Below are 11,003 nucleotides of genomic sequence, written 5' to 3' on the forward strand. Positions count from 1 at the left end.
ATGCCCTCAATTAATGTTTAATGTTAATCATCTCCCCTTTCTCTGGTATCTACCAGACTTTTCAGTTCAAGGGATTTTAAGCCCAAAGGAGAGCTCATGGTTGATATGTAGGATGTTTTCTCCATTCTCTTGTCTGGTCTTAGCTCCTGTGAAATAAGCTAAGGAAGAGGCAACACAAAGGAGGGAATAAACCATGTTATGTAATTAGCATTCTATTGCTGGCCCTGTTAAGATCTTTGGGCTTTATCAAATTCTGTTGGTTGGCTCTTGGAATGCATGTGCAAGTTCTCCAGGCAACCTTTGGGACATCCTAACTGTGTCCTCATTGGGAGACCTGTCTCAGCTTTACCCATCTGTCCTCCTGACTTCTCAGCTTCTTTCCCAGGGAAGTTCCCACATACCCTTGCTTTGCATGCCAGCGCTCTGGGGTGGTATGCCAATAAGCTGGCTCAAGTTGGGCCACCTCACATGGTTTTCACATGGCTGGAAACTCAGGCCTCCTTGTCATAACAGTGTGAGAGCCCAGGATGCCTTTGGTGTCATAGTCCCTTCCTTTGAGATTCTCTTTTATTCCTTCTGTACTTACAACCAAATGAGAGAAAAAATAGCAAGTCTACTACATAAGCAGAAATAGCAAACAAGATGGAATTTTCTTCTCTTTTAGTACTAGTCATACACACACACACACATGTGTATATATATATATATATATATATATATATATATATATATATATAGAGAGAGAGAGAGAGAGAGAGAGAGAGAGAGAGAGAGAGAGAGTTATTGTTGGTTTTGTGTTTTATTTTGTTTTTCTCCTGGAGACCATCTCACTTTTCTTGCTGTGGTTGGAAGAAGTATCTCCTCTTCCCACAGCAGAAAGGGAAACGTGCACACTTACTCGCCCAGGTTAATGAGTCATGTCTCTGGTAATTCTCGACTTCCTCCTCATTACTTCTCACCTCCTTGATCTTTAATTCATACAGATGTAGGTGGTGGTCGGGGCTAAGTTATCCTGACATAGCAGAACAAATCACTCTTCTCTGCCTCACATGTGTTATCAATTCTGAAGGATATTTCTGTCCCCTAAATGTTTGAATCTCACTTTTGAGTGTAAATACTTGGTTCTTATATCTCTTAGGTCTGCATCCAGAGGAACAAAGCTTTCTTAGCTTCCTATTACACTTGCTTGGTCACCAAAGTACAAAGTACTGTTTAGAAATGGTGGCATATGTCCAATTATATGGTACATTAACACCAGGAGAGTTCTTTACTATTTCCCTAATGCCTAAAACATGTTAAGAAAAATAGAAAATAGTAAATCAGAGTATTGACAACTGCATCTTTGGAATCAGTGGAGGAAAAGAAACACAGAAAAAATATGTTTTTTTGTTGATTAAGAAGTTAAATGGGAGTGTGAATGGAGAGATATATGTTCCCTCTGATTTTGTACTCAAATTATCAAGAAAAGCTCTGTTTATGCAGGCTGCATTTCCTCCAGACATTAAGCTTTGGAATCATGTTGTAAATATTGAACTGATGCCCTTCATTACTAGTGATTCAAACAAATACATACCTGTTCACTAACCCTGTTCATATTTCTAGGAGTTATTTAGAATAACCATAGTGTTATGGTTTGCATATAAACTATCTCCAAAATACTCTTGTGTAAGAAAATATAAGAAAGTTTAGAGGTAAAATGGTTGGATTATGAGAGCCTTAACTGAAACATTGCATTAATTCACTGATATGGATCAACTGGGTAGTAACTGTAGGCAGATCAGGTATGGTTGGAGGAGGTGGGTCACAGGGTCTGTGCCTTTGTGGAATATATTTTGTCCCTGGTGAGTGGAGTTCTCTCTGTTTCCTGATCGCCATTTCCTGAGCTACTTTCCTCCTCCATGCCCTTCTTCCATGATGTTTTGCCTCACTTAAGGCCCAGAGCAATGGAGTCAGTTAGCTATGGACTGAGAACTCTGAAACCATGAGCCCCAAATAAACCTTTTCTCCTTTAAAATTGTTCTTGTCAGGTCTTTTGGTCACAGTGAAAGAAAAAGCTGACTAAAACACAGTTTGGAGAGAACCACCTTTTTAGTCTGATTTGATTCATGATGTCTTCTGTGGAATGTTCCACCCAGGGGTCCACTCACCATCCCTAAGCCAGACTGAAAACTTCCTTTCTCTTTGGTATTCCTCAAGCCACTCCCACCCACCTTAAGAAGCTCTGCCTTTTTTAATCCTAACTAACAAAGTCCTACCTACGTTATAGCTACATTCTCACTTTTTACATAGGAAAGCCAGATCAGAACCTACTTCCGTGTCCTTCAGGAGAAATTCTCTCTATTGCTACCATTTCTGGAAAATGGGTTGCTTAGTTTGGCTGAGTGATTCTCAGAAAGGATCTGTACATACCTGGGTGTCTGATGGCATATTCTCTTAAGTGTACATGTTTTATTTTATAGTTTGGCAGAGAAAGGAGGAGTTTAAGTATTCTTATTTTAAGGAATCATCTAAAAATTAGTAAAATTTGTGCTGGATCACCTGAATGACCAATATGTAGCTGTCCCACTCTCCATCCTTTCATGGGCCAAGCAAGTTTGTGAATACATTTGTAGTCACACTGGCACCAGAAGTCCCTCAAGAATGGAAGGACAGAGAGGCTGGCTAAGTACATATAAAAAGGTTCATGCCACTTGAAAATCAAGTGATATAGGGGATGCTGTAAAAAGAGTAGTTTCCCTGTAGAAAAAAATTATGTGAACAAAAGTGGTTATATGCAAAAGTGGTTAATTGCAAAAAACAATTGAAAAAATCTTGCGCTGTGGCCTTCAGCACTATATTCCAATTGAAAATAGAAATTTAGTTTCAATAAAATCATTAGCAATAAAAAATACTTTAGTTACCTGTTGACTAACCCTGCTTAGGTTTCTAAGTATTATTTATATTTATCATACTTTGAGGTGGATTTAATTTAGTCTGTCTTTTTAAAAATGTTTCAGTTAGGAGTCCACTTACTGTCCCTAAGCAAGATTGAAGTTGCTACAGTAACTAAATTAGTATTGACATTTCTTTGAGTTAAATTGCCAAATTTGATTGGTTTTCAAGTTTTTTTTTTAATGCAGTGAAGAGTAGGTATTTATATGTAATTTGGTGTTTGCACTTACTTAGGTATCATTTGAATTATTCCATACCATAGTCCTATATGTCAATGCTGATGAATCTGAAGGTTTTTTTCTTTAAAAAAAAAAAAAAAAAAGAATATACAATACTATTTCGCTTTGTAAAACTATGGCTCAGCATTGGATGTTAGTCATTTTTTCATAGAGCCTGTCATTTTTCATTCCTGGTTTTACCCCCTTGAGATCAGAGACAATATTTGTTTACTGTATCTCTTATAGCAGCTAGCTGAATGTCTTACACTGACCACTGAATAATAAAATGTGTTGATGATGGCAATTGTCCTAATGTAGTCTTTCTTTTCTTCTTCTTTTTATTTTTTGGTACCAGGGATTGAACCTAGTGGCACTCAGCCACTGAGCCCCATCCCCAGCATTCTTATATTTTATTTTGAGATAGGGTCTTACTAAGTTGTTTAGGGTCTTGTAAGTTGCAGAGGCTGGCCTTGAACTTGAAATCCTCTTGTGACAGTCTCATGAGTCACTAGGATTATAGGGGTGCACCACCATGACCGACCTGTTATACTCTTTCTGAAAGCTTATTCTCTTGGAACCTCCAGTTTTCACCAATCTGTTTTTTTCACCAATACTTGGCTTCTAAGTTCCTTACTGTGTTGATATTCTAAACAGATTTCAGGAAAAGCAAATTGCATGCATGCTAAGGATATATCTAGTTTTGAAATGCATTTTCTGCAAAATTAATGATCTATCTTGTAACTGTGCCTGCTGGAGAGAAAGTAGATCCACACGTTCTATTTTTATAAAAGAAGAAGGATGAATCTCTTTTTAGTGGGCACCAAGTCCTAGAGCCCCAAGCTCTAACAATGAAAAGGATGCACTGTATCATTTCTCTTGTATCATTTTTGCTGATGTAGGGAAGGGGCCATTTTTTCTTCTTAAGGACTGTCATGCTAAGTGAAATAAGTTAATTACAAAAAACCAAAAGTTGAATGTTTTTTTCTGATATGCGGATGGTAATTCACAATAAGGGGGGTTAGGAAAAAATCCAAGTATTTTGGATTAGACAAAGAGGAATGAAGGGAAGGGAGGGGAGGAACAAGAGTAGGAAAGTTAGTAGGATAAATCGGACATAACTTTCCAATGTTTCATGTATGAATACACGACCACTATAATTCCACACTATGTACAATCAGAGGAAAGGGGAGTTGTACTTCATATATGTATAATGTCTCAAAATACATTCTATTGTCATATATAAAAAATAAAAAAGAACAAATTAAAAAAAGGACAGGCACAGATTAAAAGTGGTTGTGTTTTCTTTTCTCTCTAAGTTTCCTGTAGGAGCCAAATATTGGATCATTTGAGAAACCCTACAGTTTTTAAATGAAGTTAGAAAGGTAAGATTAATCTCAGCCTAGGACATTATGATAGATAAGTTAATAATATTCAAAAAAGAGAAACAAAAACAAATACAAAAACCTCAGCCAAAGTGTTAAGAGATCTTAACTCACTGTATTCTGTAGTTTCTAACAATGACACGAGTTGGTTTTGAATTGTGAGTATTCTTGACCAAATTATTTAAACTTTCTGATTTAATTGTTGAAAATTCCTAACACATTCCCATTTAACCCAGGTGATTGTTTTTCTCTGATCTGTACTTTAATATCAAAGATCTCTGGGGTGGAATTACAGGTGCACTGACTTTTGATGTGTGATACATGGGAGAATTCCTGAACCTTTAAGATCAGTTTTTTCAAATCTATAAAATGGGCCAATACTGGTTGATTGATTATGAGATACAGTATGAAAATTTCAAGGTTCTTTATGTGAAGCCCCTAGTTTTAAATTAATGGAAGTGTTTCCCTATTAAGATCCCAGGGAATATAGACCATCATTGGTTCTAAGAGTGATTCTCCATTCTGGAGAATCATCAAACTCATGATAAAAGTTTGAAACAGAAAACAGCAGGCTCCACCCTGAGCTAGAGAATCTGAGGTAGAGTTCAGGAATATATCTTTTCCAAAGAAACATTCATCATGTTGGAGAATCACTGTCCTGGAAAGCAGGGTCAATGTGCTGCTTATATTTTGGATTCTTAATTCCCAGAAAAGTGCCTGGCATAAATACAGTGTTCAGTGAAGATCCCTTAAATGAAGTTCAAACAAGTCTCTTCTATTACCCACAAGTGATGGCATTGATCCTAGTGTTACACTAACCATTCAGTGGATTGATTGTCGGACTAATTATGTCTGGTCTAATTCAAGAAAAGCAACTTTTTAAAGTGCCTGAACCTATAATTGGTTTGGGGATAGTATATAGCATAGTCTAGAATAAACTGTACTTACAAGATAAATGTCACAAGTTAGTCTTTGTTGTATTACATATAGCAGCCCTACCCTATGGTGTTTCATGACACCTACATTAGCTCAGAGCAAAGTTTGTGTGATGTTTCTGCTACTTCCGCATAAGTGATATTACATGTAAAATCTGGGCTTGATTACAAAAGGTAATACTCTCATCTCCTTCTTCTGTTTCTTCTTCCCATGCTCCCTGGTATAGAGCTTTGCATAATGAATAGTATCTTGGAACACAAAAGCATTTGTAGGTGTGCAATATGACCAGACTTCACAATTTAAGGGCTTCCAAAATCCCTGAACACATGTCAGATACTGGTACTTAAATCCTCTATGAACCCCCCCCACTTTTTTTTTCCCCTTCTACAGTAATTTTGGATACTCCAGGCAATGTCTTATTCTTCTTAAGGACTGAGAAATCTAAAACATAAATAATCAGCTATTGAAAAAACTAAAAAAGTAGGAGCGAATAGAAATTAATATTTATCAGCTCTCTAGAGGAGACTTTTCAGCTTTCAAGCAATGAAAGAACTCATAAAGACTTGAGTATAAAAATATAAGTAAGTTGGGCACAGTAGTGTACACTTGTAATCCCAGCTACTCAGGAGGCCGAGGCAGGGATCATAATTTGGATGACAGCCTGTACAATTTGGTGAGACCCCATCTCAAAATAAAAAAAAAACAAAAAACTAAAAAGGACTGGGGAGGTAGCTCAGTGAAGAGTACCCCTGGGTTCAATGTTCAATCACTAGAACCCCAAATAACAACAAAAATAGATATATGTGTGTATATATGCATATGTGTGCGTGTGCGCGCACGCAAACAAGTCTAAATTAAAAGTTAATAAACAAACTGGGAAACTATTCACAGAATATATTGCAGGAAGAGTGAATATTTTATACACAGAAAGATAATAGATATTGTCACTAAAAATAAGGCCTTCTATAAATAAATAGGAAATGGATAATATCCATTAATTCATCAAAGAAGAAGATGCAACAGGTAAATATGCTTTGTTTAAAAAATAAAAAATGCAAGTTGAAAATCTGATTCCATTTTCTTCTATCAAGTAAACAAAATTTAAAAATCAAAAATTGATCATTCTTTATGGAGAAAATGGACCTAAATTATGGTGTATGGGATAAATTTGTGCTAGCGATGCATAGAAAAAAAATTTGGTAATTTGTCAAGAGGTACAAAAGTGATCAGGCCTATTGACTAAATTCCACTCCTGCAAAAAGATAAAAATTTAAGAAGGAAAAGAAAAAGGAGGAAGAGGAAAGAAAAAAAGTAAAAATAAAGTCCAAAACAAGAAATGAAACTCAGTTACAGATTTATTCATTGCAATATAGTTTATACTACATAAATTTGGAAGTAAATTAAAAATCTAAAAATGGAGAATGTTGAATTAATTGTGATTCATTTATCCAGTGAAATATTATGCTGCAGTTAAATTGTATGCAAATAACTTATTACATATTATTCATCATATTATAGGAAACAAAACACAAAATCATATATAGAATGCACTTTTATGATCAAATCTAGCTCTCTATCTTCCAAAAACAGAGAAGAAAGTTAAAGACCTTTATATAGAAAAAAATCACACAAATATTCCACCTTATGCGTTGGTTTGCACCTGAATGTTTCTTATTTCCAGACTTTTTTCTGCTATTTCCTTTTGTGTATAGTACTTCTTTTTTTTTTTTTTAATAGGTTTAAAAAAATATTTTCTTGAAAACACAACTGAGCTTCCACAATGGGTTCTTAGTTCATCTGAGTCCCTACAGCTATGTGCCTCTGCAGCTGGAGCAATCTCAGTGCAAAAAACTAGCCTCTACCTCAGAGCAAAGCCTGTCCAAGGAAGGGACATCATCTTTGTCCTTGGAAAGACCCCAGAGCACTCCTAGGCACATTCCCACCCTGCTAAATTGTTTATCTACAAATAACAGGAGAGATCTGCTGCTCCAGGTGTCTCTGACTCAGTCAGGCTAGATGGGGACAGCCACCAATCAGCATGAGACAGGGAAATACCTGGGATGCCAGATGACCCTCCCAGTAGTTTATGGTGGTTGATAACGTGTTGGGAAACCATGTAGTTCAGCACATACACCCCTCTTGGCTTAAACCAATCAGTTCAAATGAATCCCCCTCTTGTAGTGACCAATCACCCCTACCCAACTTGTTCCCGCCAGTGAATGTGCTAATCATGTTTTAGAGTTGTTATTTGATTTTCCCGCCGTGTGATGATTTGCTAAGAGATGCTGTGATGTATGTGGGGGTCCCTGCCTTCTCCAAAGAATGTATAAAACTGCTACAAACCCTGGGCTCGGGGCCTCTCAGCATCACCCATTGCTGTGTGCACGGAGGACCGAGCTAGCTCGCAATAAACACCTCTTTGCTGCTTACATCGATCTTGGGTCTCTGGTGGTCTTTTGGGGGTCCCAAATTCGAGCATAACAAGTGCAGATGTAGTAATTTTTCCAACCATGTAGGATATTCTGGGTTGAAAGTATACTTGCTCATCATGCCTTGCCCAAATCCTGCTGTTCCTTTCCCAAACTGCTGTATTAGCACAATTTGTCCAGATACTGTGGCCAGTGTGTACATTCAGATGAGCTGAGGCGAAAATGGCAACACCAAGGGAGTCAGATAAAAAGAGTGCTAGGGATTGAACTCTGGGCCTTGTGCATGCTAGAGACAGCATCTCACTGAGTTCCTTAGTGCCTCACTTCTGCTGAAGCTCGATTTGAACTCACAATCCTCCTGTCTCAACCTCCTGAGCCGATGGGATTACAGGCATGGGCCACTGTCCTGACCCCTCACTTACTCTTCTTCAAAATGTACAGTCATACCACCCCAGGATTTTCTAGAAAATATACACAACAGGCCAAGTGGACACAAACTGAAGCATGATACTTTGTACCCAGCTCCTTTGCACAACCAATTTGCCATGAAACTGGCTGAGCAAAGGAAAATTGACTCTGCCTGTGGGCTGAGAACATGCCAGGGACATGCTGAAAACACAGCAGCAAGCTTCCTTGTGTTGCTAAAAGCTTGGTCCTTGTCCCTGATGCCAATCAATAATGAGGACATGGTTTTGAGAAAAAAGGAAAAAGAGATGGTTTTTTGCTTTGCTAGCAAAGGAGAAACACACGGGACACCAATCCTAAAGGCTGTGATTCTGCCCATCAGCAGGAACAAGGGACTTTTAAAGAGGTGATTCAAAGTCTACATTCCACAGGTTTTCTGTCTGGAGTTATAATTCACTTGTTAATTTGGGAGAGAGTCATTTCTGAGATCTTCTGATACCCTCCCCACGGTCTGGATTACTTCATTCCTAGGGTGGGTGTGAACTCAAGGACAGATAAATCTGCCTAACATGGGGATTTTAGGTAATCCCATTTCCCTGAGATTAGGGAGGGGAGAAATTAGGGAGGAGCAGGGAGAGAAAGGAAGAGAAAGAACCAAGTCCATTTTAAAAATAAATTGGAGTTAGTCGGAGGAAGGTTCTAGAAAAGCAGCGGCAGCGGCTCTAGCGGCAGTAGCAGCAGTGCTGGTCCTGTGTGGAGGTGCTCTTCAGCAGCAGTTCTCACTCCAGTGCCAGGAGGAGTCTGGTTCCTGTTTGTCTGCAGAGATCTCTCTTATCTCAGTTGCCTGCGGGAAATCGGGCTGAAGCGACTGAGTCCGAGATGGAGAGAGAAAAGGTACAGTCCCGTAAACTCTTTATTGGTGGCTTAAGTTTTAAAACCACAGAAGAAAGTTTAAGAAACTACTACGAGCAATGGGGAAAACTTACAGACTGTGTGGTTATGAGGGATCCTGCAAGCCAAAGATCCAGAGGATTTGGTTTTGTAACCTTCTCATCCATGGCTGAGGTTGATGCTGCCATTGCTGCAAGACCTCATTCAGTTGATGGGAGAGTGGTTGAGCCAAAACGAGTTGTAGCAAGAGAGGAATCTGGAAAACCAGGGGCTCGTGTGACTGTGAAGAAGCTGTTTGTTGGCGGAATTAAAGAAGATACCGAGGAACACCACCTTAGAGATTACTTCGAAGAATATGGAAAAATTGACACCATTGAGATAATTACAGATAGGCAGTCTGGAAAGAAAAGAGGCTTTGGTTTTGTTACTTTTGATGACCATGATCCTGTGGACAAAATCATATTGCAAAAATACCACACCATCAATGGTCATAATGCAGAAGTAAGAAAGGCTTTGTCTAGACAAGAAATGCAAAAAATCCAAAGTTCCAGGAGTGGAAGAGGAGGCAACTTTAGAGGAAGATCTGATGGATATGGAAGCAGACGTGGATTTGGGGATGGCTATAATGGATATGGAGGAGGACCTGGGCGTGGCAATTTTGGAGGTAGCCCTGGTTATGGAGGAGGAAGGGGAGGCTATGGTGGTAGAGGATCTGGATGTGGAAACCAGGGTGGGGGCTATGGAGGTGGTTATGACAACTATAGAGGAGGAAATTATGGAAGTGGAAGTTATAATGATTTTGGAAATTATATCCAGCAACCTTCTAAATATAGTCTAATGAAGAGTGGAAACTTTGGTAGCAGGAACATGGGGCGACCACGTGATAGAGGAAATTATGGTCCTGGAGGAAGTGAGGGTTATGGTGGGAGGAGCCGATACTGAGCTTCATCCTATTTGCCTTGAGCTTCATTATATAAATAGGAGAGGATGAGAGCCCAAAGGTAACTGAACAGCTTCAGGTTATTGAAATAACAATGTTAAGGAAACTCTTATCTCAGTCATGCATAAATATGCAATGATATGGCAGAAGACACCGGAGCAGATGCAGAGAGCCATTTTGGGAATGGATTAGATTAATTAATAACATTACCTTACTGTGGGGGAAGGATTGTAAAAAATAAAAACAATAAAGCCTTTGAGACAGTTTCTTAGCTTTTTTTAAATTGTTTCTTTCTAGCGGTCTTTGTAAGAGTGTAGAAGCATTCCTTCTTTGATAATGTTAAATTTGTAAGTTTCAAGTGACATGTGAAAACTTTAAGATTTTTCTCAAAGTTTTGAAAAGCTATTAGCCAGGATCATGATGTAATAAGACATAACGTTTTCCTTTAAAGAATCTAAGTGCATGTGTAGAGTTAAGAAGCTGTTGTACATTTATGATTTAATAAAATAATTCTAAAGAAAAAATATTTTCTTTATACATATACATGATAGTGGAGTGTATACATATACATACATGAAGTATAACTTGTTCTAATTGGGATCCCATTCTTTTGGTCATCCATGATATGGAGTTTTACTGGTGGTGTATTCATATATGAACATAGGAAAGTTATGTCCTATTCATTCTGCAGTCTTTCCTATAATCACCATGTAAAATGGGAAAAATATTGACTTGCTGGAAGGCCTGCCCTCCAGCACTTGCTAACACTACTATGGGGCACAATCCTTACACTTTCAGAGGTTGGAGAGGTGCCAGGTGATTTTTGCATGGAAAAGATTATACAGATCCAGATCCTTAGATGAACTTGCAG

General features: G+C 38.2%; 1 pseudogene; it reads left to right on the forward strand.

Moving 5' to 3' along the window:
* Positions 1 to 9,154: 9,154 nt before the first annotated feature.
* On the forward strand, positions 9,155 to 10,134 carry LOC114080213 (heterogeneous nuclear ribonucleoproteins A2/B1 pseudogene; annotated as a pseudogene).
* The last annotated feature ends 869 nt before the right edge of the window (positions 10,135 to 11,003 follow it).

This window comes from Marmota flaviventris, chromosome 2, assembly GCF_047511675.1.
Source record: "Marmota flaviventris isolate mMarFla1 chromosome 2, mMarFla1.hap1, whole genome shotgun sequence".
NCBI lineage: Eukaryota > Metazoa > Chordata > Mammalia > Rodentia > Sciuridae > Marmota > Marmota flaviventris.